Source organism: Myotis nattereri (genome assembly GCF_964212035.1).
Source record: "Myotis nattereri genome assembly, chromosome: 2".
NCBI lineage: Eukaryota > Metazoa > Chordata > Mammalia > Chiroptera > Vespertilionidae > Myotis > Myotis nattereri.
The window spans coordinates 188196494-188214433 of record NC_138076.1 but is presented as its reverse complement, the minus strand read 5'-3'; the positions used below and the strand labels follow the sequence as shown (position 1 = coordinate 188214433).

Here is a 17940-nt window from a genome sequence, read left to right as displayed (position 1 = left end):
GATGTGCCCGCAACCAAGGCACATGCCCCTGACCAGAATTGACCCTGGGATCCTTCAGTCCGCAGGCCGACGCTCTATCCACTGAGCCAATCCGGCCAGGGCCACCCTCCAGATTCTTATACTCATGTACTTTTAGGATACTCTGTCAGGCTAACATTGTTCCCTGGAACTCTACTGAAGGTCAGCCTACTAGGCATGAATGATGCTCTGCTCACTGCTGCTGTATCCAGATCTCTTCTCATTCAGAGCAGAATCTCTGAAAACCTAAGGATGAGAAAAAATGGTGGTCATCAATCATGTTGGCACTTAAAAGATGTGTAGTAATAGAAGACTGTCCGCAACTCTTAGGAACCCACCTTTGGAGTCTTAAGTGGACAGGGAGCCTCCCTTTTCACGCTCCTTGTCAGGACAAGGGATTGCTAGCCCAGAATGCTGTTGTTCAGGACATAATGAAAGTATATTCACTCTGGGACATCAGCCAACCCTTTCCTAATCACTGCACCCACTGCTCATGACAGGAACATGGTATTAAGTCATCACACTTGGCGCCTCTGTTCCACCCTTTCCTCTACCCGTGCACAGACAAATACCTGATTTGAAACAGGCTCTCCCCTGTATCTTCCTGCCAACTCCTTCCCTGTCCATGTTGTTGTTTATGTCCTTCATTTAACCATTGTCTACTTTAATATCTCTTACTCTTCACATCATTCCTTTAGTTGATGAAGTTTAAAATTAAGTCTCTTGTCTACAGTCCCGAAACTAAGAGATCACATATGGTCATTATTTGAACCCAAGTCTTCTGGTTCCAGTTTTATTGTTTTTTTCTGTCTCTCAAGGCACCGTGCTAGGTCTTGGCATGAATTAAAGACACAACCTTGTGAAGTGGCCTGTGTGGAAGCTGCTAGCATATTTCCTGGCCCACAGTTATGCTTCCTGTTATGTTAAGAAGGTATATAGTAGAAAAGAAGTAATTTTAAAATTTTGAAGAATTAAAGAAAAAAATTGAACTAAATTCACAATGCTTCCCATTTTTGTGATATTTAAAATTTTTTTCTTAAAAATCACTTTTATTGAAGTAAATTTATATTCAATAAAATTCAGGTGTTTAAGTGTACAATGTGATGGGGTTTTTTTGTTTGTTTTTATTTTTTATTTTTTAAATATATTTTATTGATTTTTTACAGAGAGGAAGGGAGAGGGATAATCCGAGAGTTAGAAACATCGATGAGAGAGAAGCATCAATCAGCTGCCTCCTGCACACCCCCTACTGGGGATGTGCCCTCAACCAAGGTACATACCCTTGACCGGAATCAAACCTGGGACCCTTGAGTCTGCAGGCTGATGCTCTATCCACTGAGCTAAACCGGTTAGGGCTGTGATGAGTTTTGACAGTGAATTCCACTTGTCTCACCTTCTGCCCCACATGCAAGCACTGATCTGATTTTATCTGCCACCATAAATTAGCTTTGCTAGTATTAGAACACCATAGAGACTTTTGTGCTTGTCTCCCCCTGATCAAAGATAATAAGGTTGAGGTGTATCCATGTTGTTCTGTGTATGAGTTTGCTTAGACGTTTTCCATTGTACAAATATGCTGAGTTGATAAATTTCTTGATATAAAGTTGTTTCTAAAATTATTTTATTAATTTGATGTCTACAGGATCTGTGGTTATATATACTTCTTTATTCCTTTTACTAGAGGCCTGATGCACGAAATTCGTGCCAGAGCAGGCCTTCCTTTCCCCGGCTGCCAACACCAGCTTCCCTCTGGCACCCAGGACCTGGGCTTCCCTCTGGCTGCCGGGACCCGGGCTTCCCTCATAGCCCCAACTTCATCCAGAAAGTTGTCCAGAAGGATGTCTGGTCTAATTAGCCTGTTACGCTTTTATTATTATAGATTGGTCATTATTGCTGTTATTACTGTTTTGTTTTTGTTTTTTGTTGTTTTTTTTTTTGGTAGAAAATGAGCCTTGCTAGGAGTCTGCCAGTTTCATGGATCTTTTCAAAGAGCCAGTTTTTTGCTTCATTTTGTAATTTTTTAGTTTAAAATACTTTCTAATTTCCCTTTATTTTCTATCTCAATTTTAAGCCCATCCAGTGAAATTGATGCTATTGTACATATTTTATTTTATTTTTTAAGAAGATTTTTAAAATTAATTTTTAGAGAAAGGGGAAGGGAACGGGAGAAGGAGAAACAACCATGTGAAAACAAACCTTCGATTGGCTGCCTTCTCCATGCCCCCTGGTGGCGATCATGCCCACAACCTGGGCATGTGCCCTGACTGGGAATTGAACCTGGGATGAGGCCCAACTAACTGAGCCAGGGCTATTGTACATGTTTTAGTTTTAGAATATCCATTGTACTATTTATTATAATTTTCATTTCCCTGCTGTGCTTTTCTATTTATTCACTCATTGAGATTATGTTTTCCTTTAAGTCCTCAAACTGCTAATATATATCTGGATTATCTTAGAATCTATCTTAAGCTGCCAATTTTCCAGTGCCTGAAAATAGTTGCCTTATATATTTTGTTCAGTTGTAAAGTTATTTATAGCAAGAAGGCAAGTCTTGGTAACACTCCGTCGTGTCTGGAATTTTTTTAATTGCCATTGTTTTTGAATTATTTTAGTTTCAAAATCTTAAAAGAAAGGAGGTTTATCATTTACATTCATAATTTATCTTCTAATTTTGATAGCCATTTAGATTATTGCAAAAATAATTCTCTGGAGATAAAGTAGAGATATTATGTTAGTCTGGTATTATACACATCATTGTAAGTATAAAAACGTAGTTAACCAGGGTATTTGCATTTTGGGTTAAGTAAATGATTAGTATCCTACTCTTGCTTTAATCTTGTTTAGGAATCTTTATGTCTTAGGGGAAGAAGCATGGTCATTGGAGTACAAAGACCTGCCCTCTTGTTCTGTCTTGCACATTTTGTGACCTTGAGCAAACACATTAATCTGATTATCAATTGAAATAAAGTAATTTGTATGACTACATTATAAACTATAAGTTAAATACTTTGCAAGTTACTAAAAAATATTAGTATACCTTCCTACCCCATCCCACCTCAATAGGGAAGGAACATAATTGAATCTTTTTTCCCCCTAGACTATTACAAAGCATTATTCAGAACCTCAGCTTTCAAAGTCATTTGGTGTAGCTTTAGGAAACATAAGATATTGAGCTGTATTTCATTCTGTACTAATCCCAAAGCTTACTATATTGGTAGGATTGTTCATTGAATCTTACCAAAAGATATGAACTCGTTTTGTCAACCCTTGACTCTGTCTTGAAAAAGAAAGGTGTAAAAAGAGTCTGATTAGTTGAGAATAACAATTAGATGTGGTATAGCTACGTTTTTTATGGTACACATCTCAGCTATGTTTATTTGTCATCTCTCTTCATTCTTTTACTCTGGGGGCTATAGCAGCCACCTCAGTTCTTTAGATGTGTATCCAAATGAAATGTCACTTAACTGGAAATCACTTATTCAGCAGCCACAATGACCCAAAACCAAGCCATGAACCAGGGGGAAGAAGAAAGATGACATATTAAAAATGTGATCTGGAATAAAACAATAACAACTCACATTTTTTGAGCATTTACCATATGCCAGCGACTTAGGGGATTTATGTATGTTTATATTTACTCTTCACAACAACTCTATGAGGTAGGTGCTCTCCTGTGGTAAAATAAGAACAGCAGTTCAAAGGATATTTTTGCTTCTATTCCATATGGTCATTATTGATATTTGGAAATATTCCAGGTATTTCTGTCTTTGTTATTTATTATTTTCTCTGTCTGTTCTAGCGTTTCTCCCCCTCCCTTTAACTGTTTTTAAAGCTTTTAATAAAATTTCCAAACTCTGTCAAATCTCTCCATGATCCTCTAAAAGCTGAATTAATTAATTGTTCATACTGTTGTGCTCCTAGGACAGTTGTAAATACCAGTAGCATTGTCAGATAGTATTGCCATCAGTTCTCCTTTTTTAGATTTTTTGCAAAACTGTGAACCTCCCTGAGACAAAGGACTAAATCTCACTTCTTTGTATTTCCTGTGATTATTATGTGCCTGACATCTAGGAGAGCCTGAGACAATATTTCGGAATATTTGAATGAATGGGAAAGAAAGATAGCGATATAAGGAAAAGAGAAAACAGGAAAGTGAAATGTGAAGATCTAGATTCATCTTTCCACATGTGCGACAGCTTTGTAGAGTTTGGACATGCTATTTTGAGAGTAAACTTTGAGCGGGAGATTATATATCCATGGCATTGTTTAGGCCAGTGGTCGCCAACCTTTCGGACCTCACGGACCACCAGTGGTCTGCAGACCACTGTTTGGCGACCGCTGGTTTAGACGATCTAAGTAGTGGTATGACATTAAAGGTTTGTGAAGATTTTGAAGTAGTTATGGAGGCAAGAAAAGACTAAGGAAACCCTTTTGCTTTAGCTTTTTGTAAAAAAAAAACTGGATCTCCCATTTACATTAGTGGAAATGCGGTGAGAGAGATACAAACAAAGGAGGAGGTGAGGCAGGAGGAAACCATTGGAAGGGAATATAATCAGGGAGGAGAATGGAGAGCCACATTTTTTTTTTTTCTCATTGAACTGTGCAAGAACAAGGTGATAGGAAGTAAGACAGAAAGGGGAACATGCTTATAGAAAAGAGAAGTCTAAAAGCAGATCGCTCTCCGCTAAGGGATTTCAGCCCAGCAAGTGCACAGGTTGAGAATAATGCCAGGAGGTAGAAAAGTGGCTTTATCTTTCAGGAACGGTGGGCTGTTCGCACACATGCAACCGTTAACAAGCTCTGCTCTGAAGTTACTCTAGACCTTATCTTTGGCAATAATGCAGGCCTGATAAATAAGGTTGGAGGAGAAAAACACTGAAGATGCAATCATAATGTCATCAGGTTTGAATTGCTGATGAAGATCTGTGGGAAGAGCACTAATACGAAAACATGGGGCTTGAGAAACGCAGACCTTGAAGGAATGCAAAATGAGTTTGGAACTTGGCTGGGATTTTATAATGTGCAGGAAAACAACAACACAAAACCAGGAACCAGGGGAGGGAATATTCGAAATTTAACCCAATAAGATCAAAATCATGCGGGAACAATGAGATGAAGCAGAGAAATAATATAGAAGGGAGGCCATTAAAAAAATACTGAAGGAAAGGGAAAAAATAGTGGGAAACTTGCTATGACGGAAGGAACCCAAAACCCTATAAAGATGCTGTGATTACTATCAAATTAACATCTAAGAATTAAAAAGACAGTTACAGAAATTTAAATATGAATCAGATAGTAGAGTAAATGACAGTGTAGCTTTGTATTTCTAAAAATTGTCACAGGTCACAGAGTCCTTGTCTTAGGCTTGCAAATCTTTGCATACTCAAGGAATATTGATCCAGATGGCACATTTGACCCCTGCAGTGTTCCAGCTCTTTTTTAAAAAAATATTTGCTTTTCATGGGAAAAGCATTTCAATTTATGAAAAGGTGTGCCGCAATGGAAAGTTCATCAGTGGGGAAAGCATAAGACCGTAGACATGTGTTAGGTTAAGAGTTAAAGGATTTAAAGTGTAAATTTATTTGCAGTTTCTTAAACTAGCCCTGAAAATGACAGCGCTTATAGGGCAAACACTAATTACCTTGACATCTCATTCAGGGAGTAAATTTAAATTCAGACCCCCAGGCAAAAATTTCAGAGAGCTTACCCCCATGCACCCACGCCCTCCCTATCCTCTGCGGAGTGCAAGATCAGGAGCTCTGCGGAAGGGAGGTTATATTCCCTGGCCTCCCAACAGTGCAGGCGTTACTGATGGTGAATCCGGTATATGCGTATCTTGTTAAAAAAAGGGTAAGTCTATACATTTACACAGAAAGCACTTTACCTCCTCGTGGCTTGGCTTCTGGGGTTAAAAAAGAAAGAAAAGAAGAAGCTTATAAGCCTAGTTTTTTATGTGGTATATACTGGCCTGTATAAAATTTCACTGTGTGAAAATTTAAAAAATGTAACCGACCTTATTTCTTTTTTAAAAAAGTGTATATATTTTTATTGATTTCATAGTGGAATGGAGAGGAATTGAGAGATAGAAACAAGTGCATGAAATTTGTGCCCAGAGCCTCTAGTGCTGTATGACAAACTAACTCAAACTGGTGATTTCAAACAACAGAAATGTAGTCTCATGGTTCTGAAGTGTAGATGTCTGAAATCAGGATATCTGCAGGGTCCTGCTCCCTCTGAAATCTGTAGGGGAGAATCCTTCCTTGCCTTTTCTTGACCCTGGTGTTTGCTGGCAATATTTGGCAATCCTCTGTCATCATGTGCCATCTTCTCCCCGTCTCTTCTTTTCTTATAAGGACACTAGTTGTCTCATTTCCCACCCAATGTAGTAAGACCTTATGTTTAATTAATCAATTACATCTGCAGTGTCCCTGTTTCCAAGGTCACTTTCTAAGGGACTGGGGGCTGGAACTGGGGGTTTGGCGGGGGGGGGGGGGGGGGCACAGTTCAATTCATAACAAAGAGAAATAGGGTTCTTGCATTGTGGTTCTATTATTTCCCATAAAAAGACCCGAAGAAGTCAGAGAAAAAGACTTTGAGTCAAACCAACAAACTTAAATTCAGGTACAAAAGATGGATTTTTTTTCCCCCCTGTAAACAATGTTGGATGGTTTTGTAGGTAGGGGAAATCTAGTAGATATTAAATATTTTTATCTGCAAAAAGCATTGGTAAGGTTCTCAATGGGAGATTAATGGCTAAAATAAAGAATGAGGCATTAGGAGATAAATTTGCTTATGAGCAAGAGACAGAGACTAACAGCAGAAAGGAATACTTTTTAGATTGGAAAGGAGTGACATACAACCCAAGCCAGAATCCGTTTGGGGACCTATGGGTTTTTCACTTTATTTTTATTAGACTTTGTAATAAAAATACAGATCTTCAAACAGTCCAAGACAGAGTGAGTAATGCTACAAGCATCAGTAATCAAAAGTTATTCTCTATCATAAACTAAATGACTGATAATAAATACTGACAGAACACTACACAATGTGCCATAATATTATAAAATGGAGCCAGCGATTCTCCTGTGTTCTCCTTTCTTCTGCATGGCTGAATATTTCTTTATTTGCTTTTAAAAAAATATTTGCAGGTTTCTGGGTTTAGTTTACAAGCCAAATAAATGCAAAAATATTTTTTTAAAACTTGGAAAGATGTGTTAACTGAGGGAAAAATTGGTCGAAGCTAGACAAAGGTTGTATTGGCGTCACTAGCATAAAGAAATTAGGGACCTTGTATGTTAAATAGCTCAGCAAGCCATGCAGGAAAACGACTTAAGAAGTGAGGGGGCGTTATTGAAATCATCAGCTTGTGACTTTAATGGAAGCATATGCAAAAAAGTCATTGTTAGAATGATGAAACTACACATCTGAGGGAGTGAAATAGTATGGAACTTTTTTTTCCCCCTTTTTAAAAAATTTAACATAATGGCTCTCAAAAAAAAAAATCCATAAAATTTGTATATGTTACTTTTGTCCTTCCAGGAACTAGTTAGTATGTGGGAAACATACTTTTCATATTGGAATTGTGCCTGCCAGTCCCTTTGTCTAAGTCACTAAAAGGTTTTTACAAATTCATGTCTGTTTTCCCTTGATTTGTACATTGTCAGAGAAGCCAAGAGAAATGGAGCAACTAAACACTCAAAAGTTAACTCATAAAAGTTGTAAATGCTTTGAAACTGAAAAGGATCATGAAGCATAAAGAAGTCTCATTAACCGCAAAGCTTCCATTGGGTAGGTGGGGACACCAAGATGCTGTGTAGACGCACTGTAATTGCCCCCTCCGCCTCCTCACGAGGATTTGGTGAAGTCGGCTCTGTGCCAGGCACTGGGATGAAGGACATCCACAAGATACCTTTACTCCAAACACTCTGTGGTAGAGGAATGATGATCAGAGTCTCATTAGAAACAACCTTTGGGCAGTGATTGTAGCTGGAGACAGGGACGCCCTTAGGAAGCTGTTGTAACAGCCCAGCTGGCCATGATGAGGAGCTGAGTTGTGGTAGTGAGAGTGGTGGGAATGGAGAGGAGTGGACAGCTATGGGAAGGATTAAAGGGGCAGAATGAATGGAAGTTGGTGAATGATTGTATACCAAGCTGGGAGGGAGAGGACAGAGCAGCTCCTAATGGTGCCGTTTGTCAGCATAGGGAATTCACGAGAAGCCAGGCTTTTCCCCAGGCCTGGAGTCCAAGCCTCTGCTTCCCTTTATGGGACCTCCTCCTCCTGTTCATTCTGTTGTTGGCTTACTGCAGGACGCAGCTCAGTCTCGCCGCTTGCCCTCTCCTTTTTTGTTCTTTAACAAGAAAAAAAAATTAACATTGGTGAGGAGATCTGATTCAGGCTATGAAGATAAAAGAAAGAGAGGCTCTCCTTCTGTTTAGAAAACATTAGCAAGACAAGGCATGTCAAGTAAAATGGAGAACAAATACAGTTGTTTTAGTGATTCCGGAGGAAAAGGAAATTCATGCTTTTAACGTGAATTATTGGGGTGATGCTTTGTCTTGCTAGTGACCCACGAACGACTATAGTATGCCTTTTTGTAAAAAATTTATCATCAACTGGGGCATCCGAAAGTACGTTTCCTATGCTACGAAGCTGCTAAATTGGGCAGGGACAACAGAGGAGGCACTGAATAGTCCATGAAATTGGGAAGAATTTAGATCATCCATGTCACACAAAAGGCTGTTTGTAGAATGTTAGCTGCTATCACACTGGTTTGATATTAACATTCTAGTGAATAATTAAAATATTCCTGTTTATTTTTTAATAAAAAGAAAAAGCATATAAATTTCCTCAGAGTGTATAATGTTACCTACATTTGCATTCACAGATCTTGAGGCTTCTGACTAGTATTGTAGCTGGATAACTGAGACAATTAAAAAGCACATTGTCTTCTGCCTTCCTCAGCATCCTCATTTTACAGTATTCATTAGTGTAAGCCCTTTCAAAAATATAAAAATCTTTAAATTACTTTGAGGCATTTTCATTACAGATGGTATTTTTCTAAAGTGAGTGGCTAGTAAATATACTTTTCTGCTGAAATTATTTTTGAAGTACATTTCTCATTTTCATCTCCTGTCCATAAGCACACACCCAGGCCTAGTTGATACCGTTTCTGCCTGCTCTGCTTAAAAAAAAAAAAAAAAATCTCTAACCCCTTTTATTTATTTATTTTTAAAATATATTTTCATTGATTTTAGAGAAAGAGGAAGGGAGAGAAACATCAATGAGAGAGAGATATATCCAATGGTGGCCTCTTGCACGCCCCCTACTAGGGATCGAGCCTGCAACCTGTCCATGCACGGGACTGTGCTCAATCAACTGAGCCACACTGGCCAGGGCCCTGCTTTTTTAAAATATATTTTATTGATTTTTTACAGAGAGGAAGGGAGAGGAATAGAGTGTTAGAAACATCGATGAGAGAGAAACATCGATCAGCTGCCTCCTTCACACCCCCCACTGGGGATGTGCCCGCAACCAAGGTACATGCCCTTGACCAGAGTCAAACCTGGGACTCTTGAGTCTGCAGGCTGATGCTCTATCCACTGAGCCAAACCGGTTAGGGCAGGGTCCTGCTTTTTAACATCCATACTCCCAAGAGGTAATCAGGCATTCCTTTATACCCTAATATACTTCTTAGTTAAATCCACCCCTTTCCACTAACTGTTTTCTTCGGTTGCTCCTTCAGCAGGCTGGAAAAGTTCAGGTATTTCATTCAAGACAGTTGACTCAGAGGAGAAGTGACTCACACAGAGATAGGAAAGAGGTTTGTGCTTAGAAACAAAGATACAGATGCATGTGAAGCCACAGCCTCATGATCTTTTGTGATGTTGTGTTTGATGCTCTTAAAGCTGTGCATTGTTTGAGTAATTTTAGACGTAGATGGGATTGCCAGACTTCACCAATTTCCACAGGATCTGCCTGAATTTATGCCTATTAGATGGTGGAAACAGTGTTAATAGAGGAAATGGTATTAGAGGAAGTTTCCCGAGGAGGGTTCGGTCATGAGCTGGGAGAATAAGACAGGGCTCTGTTTCCTGCTCCCCAGAGTTAGGAAGGCGGCATTCAGCTAGACATAGCTGGCATGTTAGGGAGGCGACATTTGGCTAGAAGCTTATTGACAGTTCAGGTGCTTCGAAAGGAAATCCCAAGTGGACTTTTCATCAAACTGTCTCTTTCCTTATTGCTCCAAATAGGTTCACTCCAATAAAGTTAGGATAATGGTTGCCAGGCACTGTTATAAACTCTAATTATTTGCTAGAGAAATCACAGATGTATAGGACCCAATGTGTATCACCTTGACTTAAATGTGGCTCTTATACATGACCAGGAACTAGCAGGAACATTGGTAGAGAGCTTGGGAATAATACCCCTGTGCCTCAGAGATGCCCTGTGGGGGTTTCCTCTTCTCTTTTTACTTAGCTAGTCGCTGCCTATTGCTGTTTTCTCATCCTCTCCTGAAATACCGCCGGTGTCTGGGGAAGGGCAGTAGTCCCATTCATCTCTTCTCCTGCAGCCGTTGCTCTTCCAGGCCCCGTGCTAGTTCCTTGGCTGCGCCCTTTTCCTCATCTCATCTCTTTATCAGTCCCCTACCAAGCCCCAGCTCTGTGGGGAAATACCCTGGAGATTTGAGTTTGGATTTGTTCCAAAATATAAGTGACCTGATCTTGAACTGTACAAGACTCACTTCTTAATACCTATGTGTGTGATGTCTTTCTAACTTTTTAAATTTATTCTTACATTGTTTCCTAAGACTGATATAAAGATGCCACAAACGGAATGATTTATACAGTAGAAATGTATTGCCTCCCAGTTCTAGAGACCAGAAGCCTGAGATCAGGGAGTGGGCAGGGTTGGTTCCTTCTGAGGGCAGAGGGAGGATCTGTTCCGGGCCTCTCCTCTGGCTCCTGGTAGTGTGCTGGCTTGTAGAAGCATCACTCTGAACTCTGCCTTCATGTTCACACGGCATTCTGTGTGTGTGTGCGTGTGCGTGTGTGTGTGTGTTTATCTCTTCACATGGCATTCTTTTTATAAGGGCACTAATCATATTGGATTGGGGGCCCACCCTATCTATTCCAGTTACGAATTATATCTTCAGTGACCCTATTTCCCCAAATAAAGTTACACTCCAACATCTGGGGATTAGGACTTCAACATATGAAATTAGTGGAGGACATGACTCAACTCATAACAAGTGAGCCCTAAAGAAGGAAAGCCAAATAAGAGTTCAGGGAGGACCTTTTTGCTCATTTTGCTTATGTGCTTAAGGGCTGAGTGCTTGTTTGAAGTAGGAGAGAAGCAGTGAGATTATATTTCTCTATTATGGTGAGCTGCGCACCAGCTAAAACAACCTGTAAGTGACCCTGGAGAGGATGTAGACTCTAGAGCTGATGGAAGAAAGCAAGGAGGCAAGAGTGACTAGGATGTGGCTTATGAGTGAGCATTTCTAGTGATTTGTGACTAAGAAGCTATTGGCTCCCATAACTCCTCACCACCCACTCCCCCCAAGTCCTAGTTACCCAGCCCTTCTCACCTTGCAAGTGTAAACTCCTTTGGTAATTTAAAGCTCAGAGTGACCCCCATCCCCAACCTGGCAGATGATAGAAGTGATGGGTTGTAGGGACTGACAGTCAGATGTACCACCTGGCCTTCTTCAGTCTCCTAAGGAAACACTGTTATGCAGAATGCTTAGGAGGGGTTGGTAGGACATGGGTTCTGGGCAGGTAAAACATGCTTGCCAGGGCTGACCTGGGACTTACTATCGGTTGACATAGTGTTTATCTGTAGAGGAACATTTTAATTTCCAGCCTGCTGTGAATTTATGAGCTTTTGGAATGCATTCCACTTCTAGGTTGTGAAAATTATGTATTAAACTGCTCGATTTAATAATTAAAGGTAGAAAATGTAACTGGTTTATCTATGTAGTCAATTAGCAGTTTAACATAGGCCGCTCATTTAAATCTGAATCTAAAACTAAGTATTCAAAAGACATAAATAAATACAGAGAAAAAATGAAGCACACATAATCCCCCCAGAGACCTTACATACTGCAAAGGAGTCACCACGGAAAGCAAAATAAAACAAAACTGAACGAAAAAAGCCTAACTGCTGCCTAACAACCTAGTTCCCCACCAACCTGTGTTTTTGGGGTTTTTTTGCTTTGATTTATGAATCTAGACATCCCATAGTTTTGATAAAAGATTAATTTTAAATGCAGCAATTCTCCATTTGTGTTAACGCACCGAAAAAAATGAAGCTAATGTGGAAAAGGGAGAGCGGTATTTTCTGACATAAGAAAAAAAAGAACCAGCCATCTTCTTAAATTTTTATTAGTAATCTCTTTAGTGTATTAAATTGTATGCTCTCTTCTTAAAGACAGAAAGTATTTGCAAACGTATCCTTTGTACAGTGTAACAAATGACTTAATGGGGCTTTGGTTTTTATTTTATTTATTTATTTTTTTTGTTACATTATTTTCCCCAAAATAAACATGGATTACGTTTATTAATTTTTTGAGACTTAAAGAAAATTTCATTATAAATTAAGATAGAAATACCTTGGGAGTTTCCAAACTCCAGGTTAGGAAGCGTTGATTTATAAATCGCAGAGATCATCTGCGTATGTGTGTTTCTTAGTGCAAAGGGTTAGAAATCTTTTGATAATTTAATGAGATCTATGAACCTATTTTAAGTATTAGAGTCTATGAATAATTAGATAAAGAAGAAATAGCACCTGAGGATTTGGTTTCATGCCCTAGAAAGTCCAAATTAAATTTTGCTACGAAACGGTTTTAGAAGTTTAAAAGGTTCTGTCTTCTCATGCAGTCTACTTCAAAACACATTTCCGCGAGCTAGCCAAGGTAATGAGCTCCACAACACTTGCCCTCGGATGATCTGAGGTTCTAGAAAAGTCCTGTCAGAACCGAGAAGGTTATTCCAGGGACCAGCCTGCCTCCAACCAAACAAATAAAGAAAATGTGTGTGTTTTGGGATAATTTTCAGCTAAAACAATGATTTCCAAACTGCGTTCTGTGATACAGTATTTCAATGAAAACGTCTCTGAAAAAGAGGTCACATGATCAGACAACTTTGGGGACACAGTGTAACATGTACGCCTACAAGCCATTCACGGTGCATGTGCACTTAGAAAAGATCCTGAAAGTTTACAGAAAGGAAAACTATGTATTTGTAAGCCCACCACACCACACTTATTTTTATGTATGGCAAAGTTTTTCTCGTGTGTCATTATGAATATTGAACCGAAGGCGAGAGTCAGTGAATATCATTAGGTTCCGTCGGGTCCTGTAGACATAGAAGCTTATGCTCTGTGGGAGTACTGGTATACATTTTTAAGCAGACAAGATTACAATGAACATGGAGCTATGGGAGCGTAAGCCTCCCAGTGTAAGTGGTCCAATTTTAGAATACCTGCCTTGCAGTCGCCTCAAACACCGCCCCCTTCCTGTTGTTCCTGTGGCTAATGTCTGAAATTCCACTGTTAGATCCTCACTCTTTAGTTTAAGCCTGTTAAAATTTAAATGCATTTTTAAAAAGGCACGGGTTCAATAACTGTGTCACATTACTTGAGCAAAACTAGTTGATAGATGCAGAGAACTAGATGTGAAGTTTGTGAAAATATTTGATTATAAAACATCCATTGAGTTGAAACCGTAAGGTTAGAATCCCTTTCTCACCTTGGATCCCCCCCTCCCACCCCCACCTCCCCCCTTCAGCCAAACTCAGAAACTCTTCAAGAAAACAGAATCTTTCTCTTGAGGCTGACAACAGTGTTGCCAATCAAGATATTTGTATTAGTGCTCAATGTGTGTAAGATAAACAGCTTAGAAGTGGAGAGCAGGAGAAATTTAATATAGATTTGCTCGGTTAAACTGACTGAAACTACAACTAAAATCAGAAAAAACAAAGCCCAAACTTTACCAGTTAGCGAGTAGCCCTCATTTAAAGTGTCCTGGATCAACTGCGCTCTCTCCATACAGCTCCTCCGACTCCGCCCACCGAAGAAAGAGATCTCAGCCATTCATGTCCTCACATCCACCCTTGTGGACTCCAGGTTGTGTGCCCTGGTTGACGTCCAACACTTCATTCTCCACTTAGCCTCTCTCTCAGAATGGAGCAGTTTCAGGAAAGCTTATTCGTCACTGCCCAGCACACAGCCTAGAGCACGGTAGTCACTCACAGGTACTGGTGGTGGGACAGACTAGGTCAAGGACAGGTCCCTTGGGCCAGGAAGCATAGGATTTCTCAAGATTACTTCTTGGATGCTTAGCCTTATCATAGGTCTACTTCCCATGTTACTCAGCAAGGTAGCTTCAGTCAGATCCTGAAGTGCCCAATCACTGCTTTATTTTATTAACACTTGTTGGGTTATTGATAAAGCTTTCAGAAAGGTACCCAGCACATGCTAAGTGCTATGTAAGTGTTTACTAAAGAGGTTAATGAAGTAGAAACTCATGTATTTATACAATTAGACAGCTGTGGAATCGCTGGGGAGTTTAGTTGTGTTCCGTACAGACATTATGCTTTACCAGAGCTTACCTGGTTGTGAACGTATTTAGATTTTGTATTTATTAAGTCTATACTGTGACCACTGTGCTCGCTACATATGGTCCGTATGACGCCAGTGAATGAGGTGGCCATGACCACAGCCTTGTGGGGTTAGTGCACGGGGATGGACACACACATTGAAAAATGGTCCCGCTTATCCGGGCCCAGTGTGTTCTCCAGTTAGCTTTTTAGGGCTTGTACCTTAGTTTATTCCTCATCTTCTACTTTCGCTAGAACTCCTTAGAGTCTCTGTTTCTTGATAAAACAGTTCCTTTCTCTGTTTTTTCAATAACGTGTTCAGATTGGTGTATAGATGCTCCATTCACTAATCTCCCAGACGGTTGTCTCTCCAACAGAAATCTCTGTTCTCCCGAGGCTTTCCACTTCTAGCTTTTCCTAATAATACCTACAGCTTACGAGGGTCCCCTTTCACCTGCTACTTTTCCTTCTACATCTTATCCAGGTGGACTTTGACTCCTGCCTGATTTACTAATGTAGATGGAGTGGGGATCTAGGGGTTTGGGTAGGCATAGCCGGTGGCATATCCAGGGGTCTCAGCCAGGCAGAGAGGAGGCTGTGTATGTGTGTTGGGGAGGAGGGGAAGTGGCACCCAGTGTCCATGGTTGCAGAGAGTGATGCCAAGGGAAATTAATAGATAGGGTGCACCATTGGATTTCTAGCTCAGCAGAGCAAAAATAAACAGTCCCGGGACCTCATCAGTTAGGATTGAGTGTGGCTACAAAAAGCACCAAACTTAAGAACAGTGACTTACATAAATAAGGAATTATTTTTCTCATTAAAAAATAAGTTCAGAGGCATAGTCAGTCATGGTTGCTGGTTCATCATCCGTGCCAGGTTTAGTGCCTCTGTTATTCTCTTGGCATTTTCCTCATGGTTGAAAGGCGGCTCCCTCAGCTCCAGTCATCATGTTTCCATTCCAAATAGGGGGAAAGCAATGTTTGTGCTGCTTCATAGTGAAGGAAACGGTTGAACTGGCCAGGTAGGATTTTGACAGGGAGAGAAAGGATGGAGAGTACAAATTTGAAAAGGTAGAGGGTCTTTCTGTGAAATAACACCTCCTCTGGTGTAGGGGGCAGAAGTATAGTAATGAAAAGCCTGGACTTTGAGTTAGAAAAAGCTGTGTTAAGTTCCATGTGTGGTGTTTATAAATTATAGTCTTAGATGAGTTCCTCAATATCTGTCACCCCTGGTTTCTTCATTTGTAAATGGTGATAATAAGAGTGCCTGTCTTTTAAGTTACTGTGGGGATTAAATGAGAGTAGATAAATAAAGTGGTTAGCTGGAGCCCAGTACCTGTGAGTTCTCACAAAGGAGATGCATTCTACTACTATTAATGTTGTTTTGTCTTATATTATTACTAGAGGCCCGGTGCACAAAAATTTGTGCACTGGGGGGGGGGGGGGGCTCCCTCAGCCCGGCCTATACCCTCTTGCAGTCTGGGACCCCTCAGAGGATGTCCACCTGCTGGCTTAGGCCCGTTACCTGGGGGATCAGGCCCAAGCTGGCAGTCAGACATCCCTCTGGCAGCCCAGCAGCCCTCGGGGGATGCCCACTTACCAGCAGGGAGCAGGCCTAAGCTGCAGTCGGACATCCTTAGTGCTGCTGAGGAGGCAGGAGAGGCTCCTGCCACCACCGCTGTGCTGGCAGCCATCAGCCTGGCTTGTGGCTGAGCAGAGCTCTCCCTGTGGGAGTGCACTGACCACCAGGGAACAGCTCCTGGATTGAGGCCTGGTGCACAGGTGGGGGCCAGCTGGTTTGCCCCGAAGGGTGTCCCGGATCAGGGTGGGAGTCCTGCTGGGGTGCCTGGCCAGCCTGGGTGAGGGACTGATGGCTGTTTGCAGGCTGGTCAAGCCCCCCCCCCCCAAGTGGGGACCCTCACCCCATGGAGGTTTGGCCAGCCTGGGTGAGGGGCTGATGGCTGTTTTCAGGCTGGCCAAACCCCCTTTAGGGTGGGGGGTTCTCACTGGGGTTCCTGGCCAGTCTGGGTGAGGGGCTGAGGGCCATTTTCAGGCTGGCCAAGTCCCCCGGCGACGGAAGCTCCCAGCCTCTCCTTTTTTTCTTTTCTTTTTTTATTCTGGGATTTATTTACCTTCTATAATTGAAACTTTGTAGCCTTGAGTGGAACTCAGAGCCGGCCAGGGCGGGGTGGAAAGCTTCGCTTCCTCCATCGCCAGGGGCAACCCAAGCCTCCTGCTCGCTCCAGCTCCATGGCCACGGCTGGCTGAAAGCAGGTATCTGGGGTTTATTTATCTTCTATAATTGAAACTTTGTTGCCTTCAGTGGAGCTCAGAGCGGGCGCGGCAGGCAGGAAGCTTGGCTTCCTCCATCACTGGGGCAACCAAGCCTCCTGCTCGCTCCAGCTCCGTGGCTGCCGGTCGCCATCTTGGTTGGGTTAATTTGCATATAGTCTCTCTGATTGGCTGGTGGGCGTGGCTTAAGGTGTAGCGAAGGTATGGTCAATTTGCATGTTTGTCTTTTACTAGTGTAGATTATTATTATTATTTTAAACATATGCTTTTTATTGATTTCAGAGAGAGGAAGGGAGAGGGAGAGAGAGTTAGACACATCAGTGATGAGAGAATCATCTATTGGCTATCCCCTGCACACCCCCTACTGGGGATCGAGCTTGAAACCCAGACATATGCCCTGACCTGGAATTGGATTGTGACCTCTGGTTCATGGGTCAACACTCAACCACTGAGCCACACCAGCTGGGTTTGTCTTATTATTAGTAGTAGTAGTATTGTCATTATTATTATTATTCATCAGAATTTGCTAGAACCTGAGATACTTTAGGGTGAGAAGCAGAAGGCACCAATGGAATATTAGCTAAATTCAGATCCTGAAGAGTAGAAATGCTAGAGTTTTATTCTGTAAGCAGTTGAAGGTTTTGAGATGAAAAATGCCACAGCAAACCTGTCTTATCTTTCCATTCTGCATTTCAACACTTCGTAGCCCTTCACACTTAAACATTTTTGTGCTCTTTAGTTTTCATTATTAAATATAAAAAGCTGGGCCAAGTCCACACGGAAAACCTTCTTTCTCCAGAGCAAATTTATGATTTTTTTTTTTTTTTTTTGGTCAGAAGCATAAGTAAATGGATGGCCAGCAACTGTCTCTAATTCCATTTTCTAAATGCCTTTTTACCTTATAGGTTATCATTGTGAATTTCATTTCCCATTTTTGGTAATAAACTTAACAGCTGAAATATTTTTTTGGCTGAGATTTTACATTTTTAAGTTATGTATGTATTCACTTTGGATTTTGACATTTAATACCTCC

General features: G+C 41.0%; 1 protein-coding gene across 2 annotated transcripts in view; it reads left to right on the top strand.

Annotated features, from left to right (window-relative positions):
* Positions 1-17940, top strand: part of DERA (deoxyribose-phosphate aldolase) — a 93990-nt gene that overhangs the window by 52923 nt on the left and 23127 nt on the right. The gene's annotated exons all lie outside the window — the stretch shown is intronic.